At 43.5% G+C, this 22448-nt stretch overlaps 1 pseudogene; it reads left to right on the top strand.

The window, feature by feature from the left end:
* Positions 1–21197: 21197 nt before the first annotated feature.
* On the top strand, positions 21198–21315 carry LOC134961671 (5S ribosomal RNA; annotated as a pseudogene).
* The last annotated feature ends 1133 nt before the right edge of the window (positions 21316–22448 follow it).

Here is a 22448-nt window from a genome sequence, read left to right as displayed (position 1 = left end):
CGGTTTTTTTAAAAGTACATATTTGTTTGTATCAGCATCATGTGTAAAAACAAGCTTAATAATTTTTAACACACACAAACATGTCCCAACAATACTGACATTCATTTGGACAATGTTTTTCAAACAAAACAAAGGCAACATATTACAAGCTTTTTACGCCACTCAATTGTGTTCATCTTGTAATGTTGTATAGATAAGATAGCTAAGATATGTATCACTAACATTGTAATTTGGATTGTCTGCAGGCAAAGAGAATGATTGAAATCTAGAAAGAGTAATGATTAGAAAAAAATCAAGTGGTCAGTTTACTTCCTGCTAAAGACATTCTGCCTGGCTGGCAATTATTGTATCTGCAGGCAAAGAGAATGATTGGAATCTAGAAAGAGTAATGATTAGAAAAAAATCAAGTGGTCAGTTTACTTCCTGCTAACATGTATGTCTGGCTCCATCAACATTTTCCTCCTCCAATACCCCAAAAAAATGAGAAGGAATAAATGTGCGTACTATTTTTTACAATTATTTTGGTCCACTTATAATTAATGATGTTAAAAAAAGGGTCAAGGAGCTAAGTGTGATATTTTGTAAAGCATCAAAAACACTTGCAAACTATTTTGAGTTACTTATCACAAATGTCTAACTTGTTTTTTTACATTTTTTTTGGTGGCTGCTTGTCCTGCCCTTTGCCTTTAGCACTGTCATGTTGGCGTGCTCTGGTGGACCGTCTTGGTGGTGATGAGACTGGCGTGATATTTGGAGTAGTCGTACCAGAACTGCTGGTTGTTTGCTGTTGGTGCATGCATCTGAGTGTTTCATTCAGGTTAGTGAGGGTGGCATTGAGTTCACGTGTAGCAGCATTTTGATTGTCTACTATTCTGAATAAACTTTCATTAATCTTTTGACTGTTTTGAAAAATGCTCATATAACTTTGCTGTTGTCTGTGCTGTTCTTCCATTAGTCTGTGCTGTTCTTCCATTAGTCTGTGCTGTTCTTCCATTATGCACTGTAAGTTGCCCATGACCTGTGTAATGTCTGTACGCATGAGTTCCATGGTATTGCCTATTCTGGTTGTTTGCTCATTTTGTCGACTCTTATTTCTTGAGATTCTTCTGAGGTGAGATGGTAGGCTTGCAAACATTTGTGTCTGCTTACGCAGGCAATCTTCATTAGTGGCCTGCTGTCTAGCCCAAATAGTCCAAAACACCTGATCAGGGCCTTGTGTTCCTGGTGTTGTTGGGCTGTGTTGTGGTGGTAGTGTGCTTTGCTGTGGTGGTGTACTCACAGGTGCTGGGGGGCTCATTCCTTGCATTAATGGCTGCATTTCTAAGATGTTTGTCTCCTCCATGTCACTGTGTTGCTGTTGTTGCGGAGGGATGCCTTTCCCAGGACTCGAAGCTGAAATGTTAAACATATCTCCGTTAGCTATCCATATGTTTGTGAAATGATAAAAAAATCACTACACATGGAACACATGTCATTCACTGTTGCTTTCAACTATTCTGCCTAGCAACATCATCACTCATAGCTTAAATACATACATATGCCTGTGGCAAATGTGTCTGGTTACTTAATTGTGAAAGCAAACACTTTAGTTTTATTGTAGCTCACACATACTCCACCATAAAAAAAACATTGTAATACATAATGTGTTACCTTATAGCTTTGTTCAAACAAACATAGTAATGTTTTTGTATGTATTTTGCAATGTTACCTCAAGAACACATGAGATTTTTTGAAAAACAAACTTACTTTTTACAAACAAACCAACATGCATTTTTGTTGCAGCATCTTATACCCAATGTCATACTGTATGACTCAAGTGGACATACATATCTTTACTGGATGTGGACAAGGCCATTTAGTTTGGATTCCATTTCAGCTTTTACTTACTGCGGTAAGTATTTTTGTTTTGGAAGTGTTTTGACTTAATGCGGTTATGACTGATTATGATTATGTTCTGACATTTTACACTTTTTTCAGTTTGATACTCACAATCAAGATGAGGGGAGTGTGGATGACGTCTTGGAGGTGTGTCCAAAATTTGGAGTGGGGGGACAGAACATACGGACGATAATCTTCGTGGCGGGGTAGCCTGCTGTGTTTGTGCCGGGACAGACGACCTTGCTTTCTTTTCGGCCACAGGTTTCTTGTGGTGATGTCTTACAGAAGAGCCACTTCTGCTGCTCCATACTTCTTTTGATGGACCTTTTAATGAAAGTGCAATTTTGTTATGGCCATTCCTTTACAAGCATACCCTATACTACAATGGACACTTTACCTGCTTCCGCAGCGTCATCATCATCAGATGTGTTAGGATTTACTGGCCGACGAGTAGTACTGCTTTTTTCAGACACTGTATAAAATGAGATATATTCATAAATCATGCTATTGTGTATACATCCACCCATTATGCTTATAAACATTTTTACATTTAGAAATGCTTGGTTTTTAATTCAAACAAACATAAGGACCAGAAATACTAAAATTTAACAAAAAAACAAAAACAAAACACATATGCACTATGGGAACATCAAGACAGGCAAACATGTACAGGACACTGACATAGGCCACAAGGTCAAGGAAAGGTTTTTTATTTAAAAAAAAAAACACACAACTTCATTTTGTATTGTTTTTAAAAATATTACAGATGCAATATCTAATTTGCTCTGTGATGTGGCACTCCAAAGACACATTACCACTATATGACCAAAAAAAAAAAATGCTGCAAATTTTTTGATTAAAAAAAATGCAGTATGGTGTCACGGTACAAATACAAGCAAAAAAAAACCATAAAAAACAAAACAAAACCATAACATTCTCTAAAGATGACATTACACATGTAAGTGGTTTACAAACCACTTTCCAGTACTCCAGCCTCTAACATGACAATGACTTTTTTAAACAAAAAAAAACAAGGATCACTTATATATAAAACATAGTCATAATTTTTAACGTAAAAAACGCCCAAAAGGAAAACATTATTGCAGGACAAATCAGAGACACACCAAGTCCAAACGACACATGCTAAATATCTGTCTGAAAAACACATGACATACAATAAAGTAAGATGTTACATTGGCTTTTAGCTTACACATGACCCAAAACAATGAATTTGCTGACACACACTTGAAGATGGGAGTAATATGCAACGTCACATGACACAGATTACAAAATAAAACATTTTAACAAAAAAAAAAAAAAAATACACATGCTCACTATTCTTCCTTGGCCTATCTGAATCCCGGACATGGGTTGCAGAGACAACTTCAGGAGGTATTACACTCCGCATGGGCTCCTCATACTCCAGATAACTTGCAATATAGGGCTGGCCACCACCGGTTTGCCGAGCCGACTTGGCCTCCTTGGCCATTTTGGACTTGACACGTCGCTTTATGTCATAGTACCGTTTGCGGCATGTGTCCTCCGTCCGCTTGACCACCCCCTCACTATTGACAGCAGCAACTACTTTCGACCACAACACCGTCTTCCTCCGTGTTGGCACCTTGGCGGACTCAGGGCCAAATAGCTGCCTCTGATACTTCATCAGCTCACACACCAATGCCACATTTTCAGCAAAACTAAACTTAACATTCCGCCCAGTCTTAGTAGTGGTGCGTGGCTGCGGAGAACTCTGACTGTCACTGTCACTTTAGGCTGCTGCAGCAACCTCACCCACCTCCTCCACCTCACTAACCTCACTAACACTCACCTCCTCCACCTGACCGACCTCCTCCCCCTCACTCACACCCTCCACCTCTGAGTCACACATAATTGTGTGTCTAAACAGTTAACACAGGAAAAAAAAAGACAAACAACACACTCCTCCACTACCACTACACAACTCACACACACACACACACACACACACACACACACACACACACACTGACAAGGGACTATAAAGAAAAAAAACTTGGACTAAAAATGAGACAAAACCACAAAATACAAGACAACAAGAATGACAAGACAACTTTCAAACACAATACCACACTCAGAAATCGCTACCAACACTCCTCACCAAACCACAAATTCACCTACCTCCACAGCACAACCTCCATCCTCTTCACCACTAACTAAACCCACGAGGTGCGGACGGTTTGGGGCGTATTTATATGGTTGCGCACAGACACTCCTACCATCTGAAACACAACCAATCACGAACGGGGATGAAAATCGAAACGGAAAGTGAAAATGCGGCCGCTGGAAAAAAAACCCTGCCGCGTTTAACTTAGGAAAAAAAACAGCAAATCCAACAAAAACACGTACACAAACGACAATGTCGGCCGTAAATGTGCAAAAAAAACCGACTGGCATCGACATCGGAAAACACGAAAACCATAAAGTTGACTGCTTCGTAACTTTGCGTATATGGATTCAAAAAGTTGCATGAAAATGCACCCGATACAAAACGAGTTTAAACACTACACAAACCGATTTAAACACGAATATTAGTAAATATTGCCCCATGTTTCACTTCTCCTCTTTTTCATAGTCCTATAACCGAAAACCCAAATCTGCCCATATACAACGTTCTTAGAACTCCTCTGTTGGCAATAATCCCACCTTATCTCAGAGGATTCTGTGTATGGGAAATAAGTTCTTAGTTCTTTCCCATAATGATTAAAGAACACTCATATACTTGATTGTCTGTATATAGGACCTAGTTGTCCTTGTGTAAAGTCTTGATAGAACAATGGATTCTAGCACTAAAGGTAAAGATCTGGTCCATTAAGTTTTTATTAATAAAGTCGGCTACTTATATTTAATATTTTTCAAAGAATGGAGCTAAATATCATGTAGTATGATATATTAAAAGGAGGTAAGTATTTCATTCTTTCTTGTTGTTGGTTGTTCTATCAGAAATCTTAATTATTATTATGATCTAATACTTTACAGACTACATGTACCAGAGATTACATTAGATTACAATTTATCACAAAATAAGTAAAAAGTTTTGTTAGCATGGATTAAATACTAACATGGCTCTTAAGAATAAATGAGAGGTGAGTAAATCGAGGCTAACGTTACAAGGAGCTTAAAAAGTGTGTATTCCTCATGGATCAATACATTCTATCTGAGTTGAGTTGCATTTCTCCAAAACTAAAAAGAAGTCCTAACCCTGAGGATTGCATTAAGGTATAGTTACGCCAAAGATGTTACTGGAAATTTTCTATTCATACTGACTTGCACCAATTGAAAGGATATTCACTGTCTAGTATGTATCTTAAATGTTACTGCTCCAAGAAATCTGAAAAGGGTATATTTATTACTAGATTCAGTGAAAACACAGTAATTCCATATCTCTATGATGGTTTGAATCTTAAAATGTAAAGAGGACATTCATAGGAAAGGTTGATAGCTGTTGTTTTCATTGATTCCTTTAGGTGTCATGCTATCTAGAAGCAAAATCCACCTAGTTTCTCTCTTTAGCAGTTCACCATCTAAATCCCCTCCCCTTATGCCCAAAGTGACTTTCTCTAGGGCAAATGCTTTGAGGCCTTTAGGGGAGCCATCATGAAATCTCAGAAAATGCTTGGCAACTGGTGTCAGGATTTTAAAATTTGCTTGATCTTTCTTGGCATTCCTGACAAACCCCACATGTTCCAAGATCCTTTGTTTTAGAGGTCTGATGGTTTTGCCTATATAACCCTTACCACAAGGGCATTTAAGGCGATATATGACTCCCGAAGTTCGACAATCCACATAGTTCTTAATGTACCAGGTCTTTTTGAATTTATCCTGGAATGATTTGGCTACCACCATGTATTGGCAAGCCTTACAATTTTTACATTTATAAAAGCCTTCTGAATTGTATAGGCTTTTGGAGATGGATGGTAGATGACTTCTAACCAGAGTATCTCTAAGGCTTCTAGATTTCCTCCAGCTAGCCTGGACCTTTTGAGGTAGGATTTCCTGGAGATCTGTGTCCGTCATTAGGACTGGCCAATGTCTCTGTAGACTTTGTAGAATGAGTTTCCATTCTGTGTTGAACGTTCCAATAAATCTAAGGCACTCTTTATCCTGTTGTGATTTTCTGTCCAAATTGGGAACTAGTAAGTAATCTCTTGTTCTTTTATGTGTCTCCTTTTTAGCAATTCGTATAACTTCCCTACTATATCCTCTGGTTTTGAATCTGCTGGCAAGTTCATGAGATCTCCTCTTATAGGTCTGAGGGTTGGAGCAATTCCTTTTGGTCCTCAGGAATTCCTCTTTGGGTACCCCTCTAATAGTAGCAGGCAGATGTGAGCTACTTGCATGCAAGATGCTATTTGTAGCTGTCTCTTTACGGTAAAGGTCCGTGGATAAAGTCCCATCTCCCTCCATTCTGATACGTAAATCTAGGAGGTGTATTTCTTCCTGACTTATTTCGGAGGTTAGTTTTAAATTTAATGAGTTGTTATTGAGTTTTTCAATTAACTCCAAAAGAGTGTTTTTACATCCTTCCCACATGATCAAAATATCGTCTATGTAACGGAGCCAGATGATAATTTGTTCCGTGTACATATCGTTCTCTTCCGTAAATACACACACTTTCTCCCACCATCCCAGGTAGAGGTTTGCATACGTGGGGGCACAGGTGGTCCCCATTGCAGTACCCCATACCTGGAGATAGCAGGCCTCGTTGCAGACAAAATAATTTTTGGTAAGAACAAACCGTAAGAGAATCAGAATAAAATTATTCAGATCATGCTCTGTGTTTGTATTTAGGAAATATCTTGATGCTTGGATCCCTGCCTCATGGTCTATGCTGGTATATAGACTCTCGACATCACAACTAACCAGCCAAGCATTGGCTGGCAGTGTGATGTCTTGGATCTTTATGAGTACATCTAGGGTGTCTCTAATATATGAAGGCAGGGCTACCACATGTTTTCTAAGATGATGGTCTACAAAGATGCTGGCCTTTTCCGTCAGACCTCCTATTCCCAACACTATTGGCCTGCCAGGAGGCTTGTGTTGGTTTTTGTGTATATTCGGGAGTAGATAAAATGTAGGAGTCTTTGGATTATCCACTCTGAGAAACTCTTTATCTTGATTTGTTATGGTCCCATTTTTGTGGGCCTCCATTATGATGTTATCATAGAGGTGCTTATAGTTACTGGTGGGATTAAATATCAGACGTTTATAGCATTGTTGATCTTGTAGTTGTCTTAATACCTCTGTCATGTACATCTCTCGAGGCCATAACACAATATTCCCCCCTTATCTGAGGGTTTAATAATTGTGTCTTGCCATTGTTCCATTTCCTTCAGAGTATGTCTTTCTATTTCAGTAAGGCTGTCATTATAATTATCTGAGATTCCTGATTCTTTCAGATTGTTCAGGTCTTTAGAGACGAGATCTAGGAATACCTTGACCGGGTGGCATATTGTATAGTCTGGAAAAAAATGAAGATTTCTTTTTTAATTTAGAGGTCATTGGGATCTCTCTGATATCTGTGTCTGTTGTCCCAACTGTAGATCTTCTAAGATGGAAATTGCTAGTTGTTCTTCTTCAGTAAGGCCTGAATCCATTAGGTTAGCTGCAGTGGACTTGTTGTTGCTACCTTTCTGTTTGTTGTTTCTAGCAAAAAAATTCTTTAGAAGTATTTTGCGTGTAAAAAGATGGAGGTCCTTTTCGCATTCAAAACGATTGAACTTTCTATAAGGCGAGAAGGATAGACCTTTGCTAAGAAGCTTAATTTGGCCAGGGGTGAGGGTCCTTGTTGATAAGTTGATTATCTTCAAGGAATCTGTAGCACCTGTTTCTATTTCCTGTAGTGCCTCCTCTCTCGTGGCTCTTCCCTCCAATCCCTTTCCTCCCTTTTTCTTCTTGTTCCCCTTCCCCCTCCTTGTCCTCTTGTATCGTAGTTGAACCTGGAGTACCTGGGTGTTTGCCCTAAAAAAAACCCTCTCCCTTTGAAAATTGGTGGCACTTGTTCCTTCCCCTTCTGATGAGTCCATATCTGATGTTGTGTAGTTCAATGAATTATCAGACTTTGGTTTGGATGGTCTTAATCTCCATTTAAAAACTTTGTTATTGGAGTAGTCATTCTTATCCCTCTGCATTTTGTTCTTTTTCCTATCCATAATCATCCTTTCATATTGTTCGATTTCTTTTTTATTCTTCTCATAAACCTGTTGGAACTTATCCAAACTCTCATGCTTCTTAAGTTTGTCTCCTAAGGCTGAGATTTCATGATTACATTTCACTAATGGTAATTCATCATGTTTCATAAGAATCCCTATCAAATCCAAGGAGCATTGTGTCAGGACCTTCTCCCAAGCTTCTTTTAGTGTGTCATTTGCTAGTTTGTATGAGGGGAAATTTTTTGGTCTTAAGCCCCTTGGAATAATATTCAATTTTAGGTAGTTCTCAAAGGTGGCCTTATTCCACCATGTTCTTGTTTGTTTCATGAGAGTTTGCTTTAGGAGTTTGCTTTAGGATCCTCTCCATTTGGTTCTTTACCCATATTGCTGTTTCCAAATACATTTTCCATATACAGGTAGCTCCTCAGTTTTTCTATTTTCTCATCTAGTTCTTGGCTAATACTAAAAGTCGACATTTTGGTAGTCCAAGGTTACTGCCTCAGATTTGATCAACTTCAAATACAGTTAAGATAATTATTTCTAATTTGAAAAATTATTATCTAGATAGGATTCCATGCTAACAGTAAGAACGATTGCAAGTGCAACCCTGTGTCAATTGCTTAAAAGGGAAAGAGAAAGGAGGGGAACTGTTGCACTGGAATTGTTATATCTATCTTGTCTAATGATTTGTGAATAAATATTGACTGGAAGCCCCTAATTCTGGTACTGTATCAGATAATCTTACAGTTTTTTTGGGGGTGCTACCACAGATCATGTAAGAGTACATTCAGGATATAGGAGGAAAAGAAAAAGGATCTGCTTCTGGTGCACTAAGTGATATATTAGGATAAAAATTAACTTTTAATTCATTTGTTTAAAATATGTGTAGACATGTTCTATTTCATGTCTTCTGAGATATCTTCTGCAAAATATTCTAAAAACATCTACATTTAATGTGACAACATGACAAGACTGTGTATCGCACAAACCAATAAACAAATATATTAAAAAACTAATGAGCATCACTTTCGTATCTGTTCTCCAAATATAATGTCTAGGTACACTCCATATGAATCTCTATCTATTTCTTATGAATTATATTTTACCAAGTACTCATATAATTCATTTATTGTGATGTATTCCTGTAGAGATTCAGAATAAACTGCCTGGTAAATAGACTAGATGCAGCTGTAAATGATACAATCATAAATTTGTAACAATATGTCTCTTGTTAATAGTTCTTGGCTCACTGCCCAGACATATCCCTTAGATGGAATAAGGTTAATGATACAGTTATAAATTGGTAACAAGTTAGAGTATATTTGTAAAGTTGTAAATGATGCGGTCATGAATTTGTAACAGTGTTTCTCTTATTGTTGATTTCTTTGGTCCTTGGCTCACTTCCTAAACATATTCCTTAGATGGAATTGGTTGCAGACTAATACTTCATGACCTGCTGCTAAAGTTGCACAAATGTAGGCCGTGTAATTCTTCAGTAGGAGGGGATCTGGACATATAGATCCTTATTATCAAATTATGTTCAGTCTAATGAATAGGAAGCCTGATGATAGATTAACTTGAAATAGTGGGTATATTATCTATATAGTCCGAAACTTTGTTCACTTATGGAGTCTGGTTATAAGGCAAGGGTACTTTAATAATGTAGTATGAATTCAATCAACAGGTCACATCTCACTTATAGTGTCAGGTGTCCTTCACATATATATCCTCACAGTACAAATACGTGGATCATCTCTCACTTGTAGTGTCAGATGTACCAATGATGATTAATTCGACGAGTCACCTCTCACATATAGTGTCAGGTATCATCCATATATAGTTCCACTGTGCGTGTCAGTGAGTCATCTCTCACCTATAGTGTCAGATGAACAATAATTCAACCTCTCACTTCAAGTGTCAGGTATTATTATATTTATTAATAATTCGATATAGGATAAATGAAAAATAATAACATCACTCACAGTTTTCCAGACTTGATTATATATTAATATCAAGGGACTGACTATATGTTCTTCTTTTTCCCCCACAGAAATTCCTTTCTCCTACTGATACAGATAGTGATTGTATATTTCAATAGGTATTCAGGCTTGCTTATATCCCATCCATCCGGACCTATATTATATATAATTAAACCTCCTTATTGAGACCTTTCGTTTAGACAGTAGTTGTTTGACAATAATTATATGTGCACACCATTGTAGGTATATATAATTTCAGATAGCAAGATTATTTAATAATATCTATGTTGTTATAATTCTATGGAATTCCTCATACACTTTTTATATACAGTAAATTGACTCAAATACCTTCTTTTATTCACCTATGAATTAACCTCTGTGTATCTTTCTTATAACGTATAACATACCATTGAGCACCTAATCATGATTCAAGCACATCCTTATAAGTATATGAATGTAGGAAATCTAATTATTTAATGTGCTGTTAGATGCCAGGTAAAAGTGTAATTTGAGTATTGCTCAATAACTGTACAAATATGTGTGATATACACATCTATTCCAGAGGACTACCATCCAGTTGTGCGTATAATATGGTCTAGACTTCGTGTCTATTCTTATAATGAATAATACATTCTGCACGTGTAACATATGTTTGTCTAGCTCCCACTGTATCTGTAACCCTTGTACTATATGTATGTCGGCTCTGAGAGATAACAATATAACGAACCCCTTAGTTATAATGACAGATCTGCTATCCAGGCATGTATATACAGTCTAGGATCTGAATTGATACAAGCGGCGCAGGGCCGCCCCTGTATTGACTGCAAATGTCTCCTCTCAATTTCAGAGGGCTACCATACAATTTTATATATAATATATGGTCTGGACTTCGTGTCTATTCTTATAATAAGTGACACATTCTGCGCTTGTAATAGGTGTTTATCTAACTCCCACTGTATATGTCCCTAATAATATAAATTTACAAGCTCTGCAGGGACTATGAAAAAGAGTAGAAGTGAAACATGGATCTTACTAGTAATAGATTTGAACAAAATTTCCATTAAAGGATGGGAATCCCACACGCGCACGCAGGGGGGGTTCCCGAGTACCTAGAAACCCCCCCCCCTCCTGGCCGCCTCTGAGGCTGCCGGCAGCAGTGCCTCCTATTGCAGAGAGGCTGGCTGAACTTACAGTAGGGGGAGCTAGCTGCAGAAGCAGCATGCAGCTCCTCCCAGGCAGATCTCCCAGTGGTGCTTTGCAAGAGAGCTGGCCGGACCATGTGCCGGTGAACAAATGTCCGTGGTGTGTGTCAGGTGCGGGTGGCTTTCTTTTCCTGCTGGCCAGGTGAGGCTCTGTGCTAATGCTGTTTGTTTAACTGGTGGTGGGGAGAGATGTGTGTGGTGTGTGTGGGAAATGTCTAACGCAGGGGAGGATGGTGTGTGTTTGTGTTTCACTGGGGGTCATCTGTGTAATGTTTCACTGGGGGAAGGAGTGTGTGTGTGTTTTACTGGGGGTCTGTCTTGTTTCACAAGTGGGGAGGGAGTGTGTGTGTGTGTGTGTGTGTGTGTTTCACTCGTGGGGAGGGGGTCTGTCATGTTTCACTGGGGGAAGGAGTGTGTGTGTTTTACTGGGGGTCTGTCTTGTTTCACAAGTGGGGAGGGAGTGTGTGTGTGTTTCACTCGTGGGGAGGGGGTCTGTCATGTTTCACTGGGGGAAGGAGTGTGTGTGTTTTACTGGGGGTCTGTCTTGTTTCACAAGTGGGGAGGGAGTGTGTGTGTGTGTGTGTGTTTCACTCGTGGGGAGGGGGTCTGTCATGTTTCACTGGGGGTGTGTGTGTTTTACTCGGGGTCTATCATGTTTCACAAGTGGGGAGTGTGTGTGTGCTTCACTCGTGGGGAGGGGGCAGTGCCAGATTAACGTCCACATGGGCCTGGAGCTGAAATTTACGAAAGGCCTATTGTGTACCGCTGTAGCAGATCGGATTAAGGCGGTGCGAGCAGGGGATATGTTATCCTGAGGCCCCCTCTCTCAGGGCCCCACCATGCCTGCCGTCAACCACTAGCCGATTGCATGTATTTTTATTAAGAAGAAGTTCAGCTGTGGGAGAGCCCCTACTCTATGTGTTCAGTGGTTTCCTCTAATACTCCCACCATGCACCCTGAAGCTGAGTACCCAACATGGAGGGTCATTCCGAGTTGATCGTAGCTGTGCTAAATTTAGCACAGCTACGGTCATGAACTTAGACATGCAGGGGGACGCCCCGCATGTCAGTGGCCCCCCCCCCCCGCACAAATACAAAAGCATCGCACAGCGGCGATGCTCTTGTATTTGTAGAGTAACTCCCGCCCAGCACAGCTCCTGCGGCTGGCCGGGAGTTGTGTGTCGCTGTGAGACGTCACACAGCCGCTGCGGCACCCCCCCCCCCAACGGTCCGGCCACGCCTGCTTAACGCCGCCGTTCAGCCCCTCCCGGCCAGCGACCGCCTCTGTCTTAGAGGTGATCGATAGGCTGCGGCGACTGCCATGCGCCGGCGCACTGCAGCGCCGGCGCACTGCAGCATCGGCGCATGCGCAGTTCCGACCCGATTGCTGCGTTGCGACAAACTGCAGCAAGCGATCGGGTCAGAATGACCCCCATGGTCAGCACACATCAGCGGTGGCCGCTGATTTACATTTGCCAATAGAGGAGGCATCACATAGAAGGAGCAGTGAAGGATAGCTGCAGCTCCGTTACATCTCTGTTGAGCAGCAGAGGACTTCACATATAGGCTTTATCAGCCACAATTTGAATTAAAAGGAAGACTGCGGAGTAGTTGCTTAAAAGCATTGTGCTTATATAATATATTAGATACATTTTTAGGGCATAGATGGTACCTAGCTACAACCACTTTATAGTGTAGCTACTGTATATCAAGAAAAAGTTTTTTTTTGTGTCTGTGAAAGGGTGAGAACTGTATTGTCTGTCTTTCCTTGGGCGCTAAAATAGTTTAAATAAACAAAAAAATACAAAATTGTTCACTCATTATTACCATATTTATTTAAGTGTTCAGACCCCATTTCTAGTCACTGCAGTAAATGATAAAATGAATAAAATTCTTAGCTGTTGTCTGTTTTGAAAAATAAATATTGTAGCTGCTGTGACGATACTGCACCAGGGCTGTAAGGGTTAACTTACTGCTTCGCAGGTGTGCATGCATGAGCCGGTTTGTGTTTTACTCTTTAATTAAAAAATACAAACACATTTTTAAATAAAATAAGAATTTACTCACCGGTAATTCTATTTCTCGTAGTCCGTAGTGGATGCTGGGGACTCCGTAAGGACCATGGGGAATAGCGGCTCCGCAGGAGACTGGGCACAACTATAAAGAAAGCTTTAGACTACTGGTGTGCACTGGCTCCTCCCACTATGACCCTCCTCCAGACTTCAGTTAGGATACTGTGCCCGGAAGAGCTGACACAATAAGGAAGGATTTTGAATCCCGGGTAAGACTCATACCAGCCACACCAATCACACCGTATAACTCGTGATACAATACCCAGTTAACAGTATGATAACAACTGAGCCTCTCAACAGATGGCTCAACAATAACCCTTTAGTTAAGCAATAACTATATACAAGTATTGCAGACAATCCGCACTTGGGACGGGCACCCAGCATCCACTACGGACTACGAGAAATAGAATTACCGGTGAGTAAATTCTTATTTTCTCTAACGTCCTAAGTGGATGCTGGGGACTCCGTAAGGACCATGGGGATTATACCAAAGCTCCCAAACGGGCGGGAGAGTGCGGATGACTCTGCAGCACCGAATGGGCAAACTCTAGGTCCTCCTCAGCCAGGGTGTCAAACTTGTAGAATTTAGCAAACGTGTTTGACCCCGAACAAGTAGCTGCTCGACAAAGTTGAAGAGCCGAGACCCCTCGGGCAGCCGCCCAAGAAGAGCCCACCTTCCTTGTGGAATGGGCTTTCACCGATTTAGGATGCGGCAGTCCAGCCGCAGAATGTGCAAGCTGAATCGTACTACAGATCCAGCGAGCAATAGTCTGCTTTGAAGCAGGTGCACCCAACTTGTTGGGCGCATACAGGATAAAGAGCAAGTCAGTCTTTCTGACTCCAGCTGTCCTGGAAACATAGATTTTCAGGGCCCTGACTACGTCCAACAACTTGGAAGCCTCTAAGTCATTTGTAGCCGCAGGCACCACGATAGGTTGGTTCAGATGAAACGCTGATACCACTTTGGGTAGAAACTGGGGACGAGTCCTCAATTCTGCCCTATATCCATATGGAAAATCAGATAAGGGCTTTTACATGACAAAGCCGCCAATTCTGATACACGCCTGGCCGAAGCTAAGGCCAACAACATGACCACTTTCCACGTGAGATATTTCAAATCCATGGTTTTCAGTGGCTCAAACCAATGTGACTTTAGGAAATCCAACACCACGTTGAGATCCCAAGGTGCCACTGGAGGCACAAAAGGGGGCTGAATATGCAGCACTCCCTTAACAAAAGTCTGAACTTCAGGTAGTGAAGCCAGTTCTTTCTGGAAGAAAATCGATAGAGCCGAAATCTGGACCTTAATGGAACCCAATTTTAGGCCCATAGTCACCCCTGACTGTAGGAAGTGCAGGAAACGGCCTAGCTGAAATTCCTCCGTTGGGGCCTTCCTGGCCTCACACCACGCAACATATTTTCGCCATATGTGGTGATAATGGTTTGCCGTTACTTCTTTCCTAGCTTTAATCAGCGTAGGAATGACTTCCTCCGGAATGCCCTTTTCCTTCAGGATCCGGTGTTCAACCGCCATGCCGTCAAACGCAGCCGCGGTAAGTCTTGGCACAGACAGGGCCCCTGCTGCAGCAGGTCCTGTCTGAGCGGCAGAGGCCATGGGTCCTCTGACAACATTTCTTCAAGTTCCGGGTACCAAGCTCTTCTTGGCCAATCCGGAACAATGAGTATAGTTCTTACTCCTCTTCTCCTTATTATCCTCAGTACCTTTGGTATGAGAGGAAGAGGAGGGAACACATAAACCGACCGGTACACCCACAGTGTCACTAGAGCGTCCACAGCTATCGCCTGCGGGTCTCTCGACCTGGCACAATATCTTTCTAGCTTTTTGTTTAGGCGGGACGCCATCATGTCCACCTGTGGCTTTTCCCAACGGTTTACAATCAGTTGGAAGACTTCTGGATGAAGTCCCCACTCTCCCGGGTGGAGGTCGTGCCTGCTGAGGAAGTCTGCTTCCCAGTTGTCCACTCCCGGAATGAACACTGCTGACAGTGCTAACACGTGATTTTCCGCCCATCGGAGAATCCTTGTGGCTTCTGCCATTGCCGTCCTGCTTCTCGTGCCGCCCTGTCGGTTTACATGGGCGACCGCCGTGATGTTGTCTGACTGGATCAGTACCGGCTGGTTTTGAAGCAGGGGTTTTGCCTGACTTAGGGCATTGTAAATGGCCCTCAGTTCCAGAATATTTATGTGCAGGGAAGTCTCCTGACTTGACCATAATCCTTGGAAGTTTCTTCCCTGTGTGACGGCCCCCCAGCCTCGAAGGCTGGCATCCGTGGTCACCAGGACCCAGTCCTGTATGCCGAATCTGCGGCCCTCTTGAAGATGAGCACTCTGCAGCCACCACAGCAGAGACACCCTTGTCCTTGGAGACAGGGTTATCAGCCAATGCATCTGAAGATGCGATCCGGACCACTTGTCCAACAGGTCCCACTGAAAGGTTCTTGCATGAAACCTGCCGAATGGAATTGCTTCGTAAGAAGCTACCATCTTTCCCAGGATCCGCGTGCAGTGATGCACCGACACCTGTTTTGGTTTTAGGAGGCCTCTGACTAGAAATGACAGCTCCTTGGCCTTCTCCTCCGGGAGAAACACTTTTTTCTGTCCTGTGTCCAGAACCATCCCCAGGAACAGTAGACGTGTCGTAGGGACCAGCTGTGACTTTGGAATGTTTAGAATCCAGCCGTGCTGTTGTAGCACCTAACGAGATACTGCTACCCCGACCAACAACTGCTCTCTGGACCTCGCCTTTATCAGGAGATCGTCCAAGTACGGGATAATTAAAACTCCCTTCTTTCGAAGGAGTATCATCATTTCGGCCATTACCTTGGTAAAGACCCTCGGAGCCGTGGATAGACCGAACGGCAACGTCTGGAATTGGTAATGACAATCCTGTACCACAAATCTGAGGTACTCCTGGTGAGGATGGTAAATGGGGACATGCAGGTAAGCATCCTTGATGTCCAGTGATACCATGTAATCCCCCTCGTCCAGGCTTGCAATAACCGCCCTGAGCGATTCCATCTTGAATTTGAATTTTTTTATATATGTGTTCAAGGATTTCAAATTTAAAATGGGTCTCACCGAACCGTCCGGTTTCGGTACCACAATCATTGTGGAATAGTAACCCCGTCCTTGTTGAAGTAGGGGTACCTTCACTATCACCTGTTGTGAATACAGCTTGTGAATTGCCTGTAACACTGCCTCCCTGCCTGAGGGAGTGGTTGGCAAGGCAGATTTGAGGAAACGGCGTGGGGGAGACGTCTCGAATTCCAGCTTGTACCCCTGAGATACTATCTGAAAAATCCAGGGATCCACCCGTGAGCGAGCCCACTGATTGCTGAAATATTTGAGACGGGCCCCCACCGTATCTGGCTCCGCCTGTGGAGCCCCAGCGTCATGCTGTGGACTTAGAGGAAGCGGGGGAGGACTTTTGCTCATGGGAACTGGCTGTATGCTGCAGCTTTTTCCCCCTACCTCTGCCTCTGGGCAGAAAGGACGCGCCTTTAACCCGCTTGCCCCTATTGGGCCGAAAGGACTGTACCTGATAATACGGTGCTTTCTTTGGCTGTGAGGGAACATGGGGTAAAAATGTAGACTTCCCAGCTGTTGCTGTGGAAACGAGGTCCGAGAGACCATCCCCGAACAACTCCTCACCCTTATAAGGCAGAACTTCCATGTGCCTTTTGGAATCTGCATCTCCTGTCCACTGCCGAGTCCATAACCCTCTCCTGGCAGAAATGGACATTGCACTAATTTTGGATGCCAGCCGGCAAATATCCCTCTGTGCATCCCTCATGTATAAAAGTGCGTCTTTTATATGCTCTACGGTTAGCAATATAGTGTCCCTGTCTAGGGTATCAATATTTTCTGACAGGGAAACTGACCATGCAGCTGCAGCACTGCACATCCATGCTGAAGCAATAGCTGGTCTCAGTATAACACCTGTGTGTGTATATATAGATTTCAGGATAGCCTCCTGCTTTCTATCAGCAGATTCCTTTAGGGCGGCCGTATCCGGAGACGGTAGTGCCACCTTCTTTGACAAGCGTGTGAGCGCTTTATCCACTCTAGGGGATGTTTCCCAACGTGACCTATCCTCTGGCGGGAAAGGGTACGCCATTAGTAACCTTTTAGAGATTACCAGTTTCTTATCGGGGGAAGCCCACGCTTCTTCACACACTTCATTTAACTCCTCAGATGGAGGAAAAGCTACTGGTAGTTTTTTCTCTCCAAACATAATACCCTTTTTTGTGGTACTGGGGGTAACATCAGAAATGTGCAACACATTTTTCATTGCCTCAATCATGTAACGTGTGGCCCTACTGGAAGTTACATTAGTCTCATCGTCGTCGACACTGGAGTCAGTATCCGTGTCGACATCTGTGTCTGCCATCTGAGGTAGCGGGCGTTTTAGAGCCCCTGATGGCTTTTGAGACGTCTGGGCAGGCACAAGCTGAGAAGCCGGCTGTCCCACATTTGGTATGTCGTCAAACCTTTTATGCAAGGAGTCGACACTGTCGCGTAATTCCTTCCACAGCACCATCCACTCAGGTGTCGACCCCGCAGGGGGTGACATCACATTTACAGGCATCTGCTCCGCCTCCACATAAGCCTCCTCATCAAACATGTTGACACAGCCGTACCGACACACCGCAAACACACAGGGAATGCTTTGACAGAGGACAGGACCCCACAAAGCCCTTTGGGGAGACAGAGAGAGAGTATGCCAGCACACACCAGAGCGCTATATAATACAGGGACTAACTGAATTATATCCCCTTATAGCTGCTTTATATATATATATATACTGCGCCTAAATTTAGTGCCCCCCCTCTCTTTTTTACCCTTCTGTAGTTGTAGACTGCAGGGGAGAGCCAGGGAGCTTCCTTCCAGCGGAGCTGTGAGGGAAAATGGCGCCAGTGTGCTGAGGGAGTTAGCCCCGCCCCTTTTTCGGCGGACTTCTCCTGCGTTTTTGAAACTCTGGCAGGGGTATTAATTTACACCTATATAGCCTCTGGGACTATATATGGTGTATATTTGCCAGCCAAGGTGTGTAATATTGCCCTCAGGGCCCCCCCCCAGCGCCCTGCACCCATCAGTGACCGGAGTGTGAGGTGTACATGAGGAGCAATGGCGCACAGCTGCAGTGCTGTGCGCTACCTTGGTGAAGACCGAAGTCTTCTGCCGCCGATTTTCCGGACCTCTTCACTCTTCTGGCTCTGTAAGGGGGACGGCGGCGCGGCTCCGGGAACGAACACCAAGGTCGGGTCCTGCGGTCGATCCCTCTGGAGCTAATGGTGTCCAGTAGCCTAAGAAGCCCAACTACCACCTGTTAGGTAGGTTCGCTTCTTCTCCCCTTAGTCCCTCGCTGCAGTGAGTCTGTTGCCAGCAGATCTCACTGAAAATAAAAAACCTAAATATACTTTCTTTCTAGGAGCTCAGGAGAGCCCCTAGTGTGCATCCAGCTCAGCCGGGCACAAGATACTAACTGAAGTCTGGAGAAGGGTCATAGTGGGAGGAGCCAGTGCACACCAGTAGTCTAAAGCTTTCTTTATAGTTGTGCCCAGTCTCCTGCGGAGCTGCTATTCCCCATGGTCCTTACGGAGTCCCCAGCATCCACTTAGGACGTTAGAGAAAAAATATTTAAGATGATAAAGAATATCTGAAAAAAGTCTTTACAAATAAAAATATATAACACCAACCCCCCCCCCCCCCCCCCCCCCCATCTTAAACTTAGATGGCGCTCACAGAACAGGTAATGTGGTGGTGCAAGTACCACTAATCTACTAGTTAAAATAAGATTTTACTCACCGGTAAATCTTTTTCTCGTAGTCCGTAGTGGATGCTGGGGACTCCGTAAGGACCATGGGGAATAGACGGGCTCCGCAGGAGACTGGGCACTCTAAAGAAAGATTTAGTACTACCTGGTGTGCACTGGCTCCTCCCTCTATGCCCCTCCTCCAGACCTCAGTTAAGGAAACTGTGCCCGGAAGAGCTGACTTTACAAGGAAAGGATTTTGGAATCCAGGGTAAGACTCATACCAGCCACATCAATCACACCGTATAACTTGTGATAACCTTACCCAGTTAACAGTATGAACAAACAACATAGCATCAACCAAAGGATGCCAATATAACATAACCCTTTATTAAGCAATAACTATATACACGTATTGCAGAAAGTCCGCACTGGGGACGGGCGCCCAGCATCCACTACGGACTACGAGAAAAAGATTTACCGGTGAGTAAAATCTTATTTTCTCTAACGTCCTAGTGGATGCTGGGGACTCCGTAAGGACCATGGGGATTATACCAAAGCCTCCAAACGGGCGGGAGAGTGCGGATGACTCTGCAGCACCGAATGGGCAAACACAAGATCCTCCTCAGCCAGGGTATCAAACTTGTAGAATTTTGCAAAAGTGTTTGAACCCGACCAAGTAGCAGCTCGGCAAAGCTGTAATGCCGAGACCCCTCGGGCAGCCGCCCAAGAAGAGCCCACCTTCCTTGTGGAGTGGGCTTTCACTGATTTTGGATGCGGCAATCCTGCCGCAGAATGAGCCTGCTGAATCGTGTTACAGATCCAGCGAGCAATAGTTTGCTTTGAAGCAGGAGCACCCAGCTTGTTGGATGCATACAGGATAAACAGCGAGTCAGTCTTCCTGACTCCAGCCGTTCTGTTAGCATAAGTCTTCAAAGCCCGGACCACGTCCAGCAACTTGGAATCCTCCAAGTCACGAGTAGCCGCAGGCACCACAATAGGTTGGTTCAAATGAAACGAAGACACAACCTTTGGTAGAAATTGCGGACGAGTCCGCAATTCTGCCCTGTCCATATGAAAAACTAGATAGGGGCTTTTACATGACAAAGCCGCCAATTCTGACACACGCCTAGCCGACGCTAAGGCCAACAGCATGACCACTTTCCATGTGAGATACTTTAGCTCCACGGTCTTAAGTGGCTCAAACCAGTGGGATTTCAGGAACCCCAAGACCACGTTAAGATCCCAAGGTGCCACTGGTGGCACAAAAGGGGGCTGAATATGCAGAACTCCCTTAACAAACGTCTGAACCTCAGGCAGTGAAGCCAGTTCCTTTTGAAAGAAAATGGATAGGGCCGAAATCTGGACCTTTATGGACCCTAATTTTAGGCCCATAGTCACTCCTGACTGTAGGAAGTGCAGGAATTGACCCAGCTGGAATTCCTCTGTAGGGGCCTTCCTGGCCTCACACCAAGCAACATATTCTCGCCATATACGGTGATAATGTTTTGCTGTCACGTCTTTCCTAGCCTTTATCAGCATAGGAATAACTTCATCTGGAATGTCCTTTTCCGCTAGGATCTGGCGTTCAACCCCCATGCCGTCAAACGCAGCCGCGGTAAGTCTTGGAACAGACAGGGCCCTTGTTGTAACAGGTCCTGTCTGAGAGGCAGAGGCCATGGGTCCTCTGTGAGCATTTCTTGCAGTTCCGGGTACCAAGTCCTTCTTGGCCAATCCGGAGCAATGAATATTGTTCTCACTCCTCTTTTTCTTACAATTCTCAGCACCTTGGGTATGAGAGGAAGAGGAGGAAACACATAGACCGATTGGAACACCCATGGTGTTACTAGTGCGTCCACAGCTATCTTGAGTACTACCAGTCTATACATATAGTGAGAAGACAGGTAACAGGATCCCTTAATTATCACCAAAAATCATATTTAGTATCCACATTCCTGCCTCTCTCCAAACGCTCGCTTCAAATTCAAATTTCTATTCTTTACACACTCTCTCATCTGGAAATACAATTTCGAACTATCAACAGTTTTGATTTATGTAAAGTACAGACAGCAGAAGTGGTCATTTCTTCTCCTTCAACAAACGGCCCACGGCCATACTACCCTGAATACGCCCGATCTTGTCCGATCTCGGAAGCTAAGCAGGCATGGCCTGGTCAGTACTAGGAAGGGCAACCTCCTGAGAATACCAGGTGCAGTGGGCCATTTCCCAAGGAGATTATCATCCCTATCCTTTCTTCATTTTTTCTTTCTCTCCTTTTTTCTCTCTCTCTTTCTTTCCAATCATGTTTTCACAGTCAGACACCATCTCCAGACTTGATCATCATTTGCTTGCACTTTTTCGTCCCTTACCATAACTGATGTAGTTATCCAAGGTATACCTACATATTTTCACCTACATAATGATCTTGTACTACATTTGCTAAAAAGGTCAACAAGATCCTTTTATTAACAGCATCATTTGATTGCCAATTCTCATATATATATTTTTCATATATTATATATATATAAAAAAAAAAATTATTTTATAAAAGGATCAATTAAAGGTTAAGTTTTAATTACTTATATCTCTATCTACATCACACCTATTCAATAATCAAGAGTGCTCCCAAAAAAGTTTTTTTGTCTTTTCTCTTATCTTCAATGTCGTCCACAGCTATCGCCTGAGGGTCCCTTGACCTGGCGCAATACCTGTTTAGCTTTTTGTTGAGGCGTGACGCCATCATGTCCACCTGTGGGAGTTCCCATCGATTTGCAATCAGCGTGAAGACTTCTTGATGAAGTCCCCACTCTCTCGGGTGGAGGTCGTGTCTGCTGAGGAAGTCTGCTTCCCAGTTGTCGACCCCCGGAATGAACACTGCTGACAGTGCCTGCACGTGATTCTCCGCCCAACGAAGAATCCTGGTGGCTTCTGCCATCGCCACCCTGCTTCTTGTGCCGCCCTGTCGGTTGACATGGGCCACTGCAGTGATGTTGTCTGACTGAATCAGCACTGGTTGGTCTCGAAGCAGAGGCTCCGCTTGGCTTAGGGCGTTGTATATGGCCCTTAGTTCTAGGATATTTATGTGCAGACAAGTCTTCTGACTTGACCACAGCCCTTGGAAGTTTCTTCCCTGAGTGACTGCCCCCCAACCTCGGAGTGGAATAGTAACCCCTTCCCTGTTGAAGGAGGGGAACCTTTACTACCACCTGCTGGAGGTATAGCTTGTGAATTGCCGCCAGCACTACCTCCCTTTCCATGGGGGAAGCTGGCAAGGCCGATTTTAGGTAACGGTGAGGGGGCGTCACTTCGAACTCCAGCTTGTATCACTGAGACACAATTTGTATAGCCCAAGTA

Source organism: Pseudophryne corroboree, chromosome 9, assembly GCF_028390025.1.
Source record: "Pseudophryne corroboree isolate aPseCor3 chromosome 9, aPseCor3.hap2, whole genome shotgun sequence".
Classification (NCBI taxonomy): Eukaryota; Metazoa; Chordata; class Amphibia; order Anura; family Myobatrachidae; genus Pseudophryne; species Pseudophryne corroboree.
Note: the sequence above shows the minus strand (reverse complement) of the source record. Positions and strands in the feature narration are given on the sequence as shown.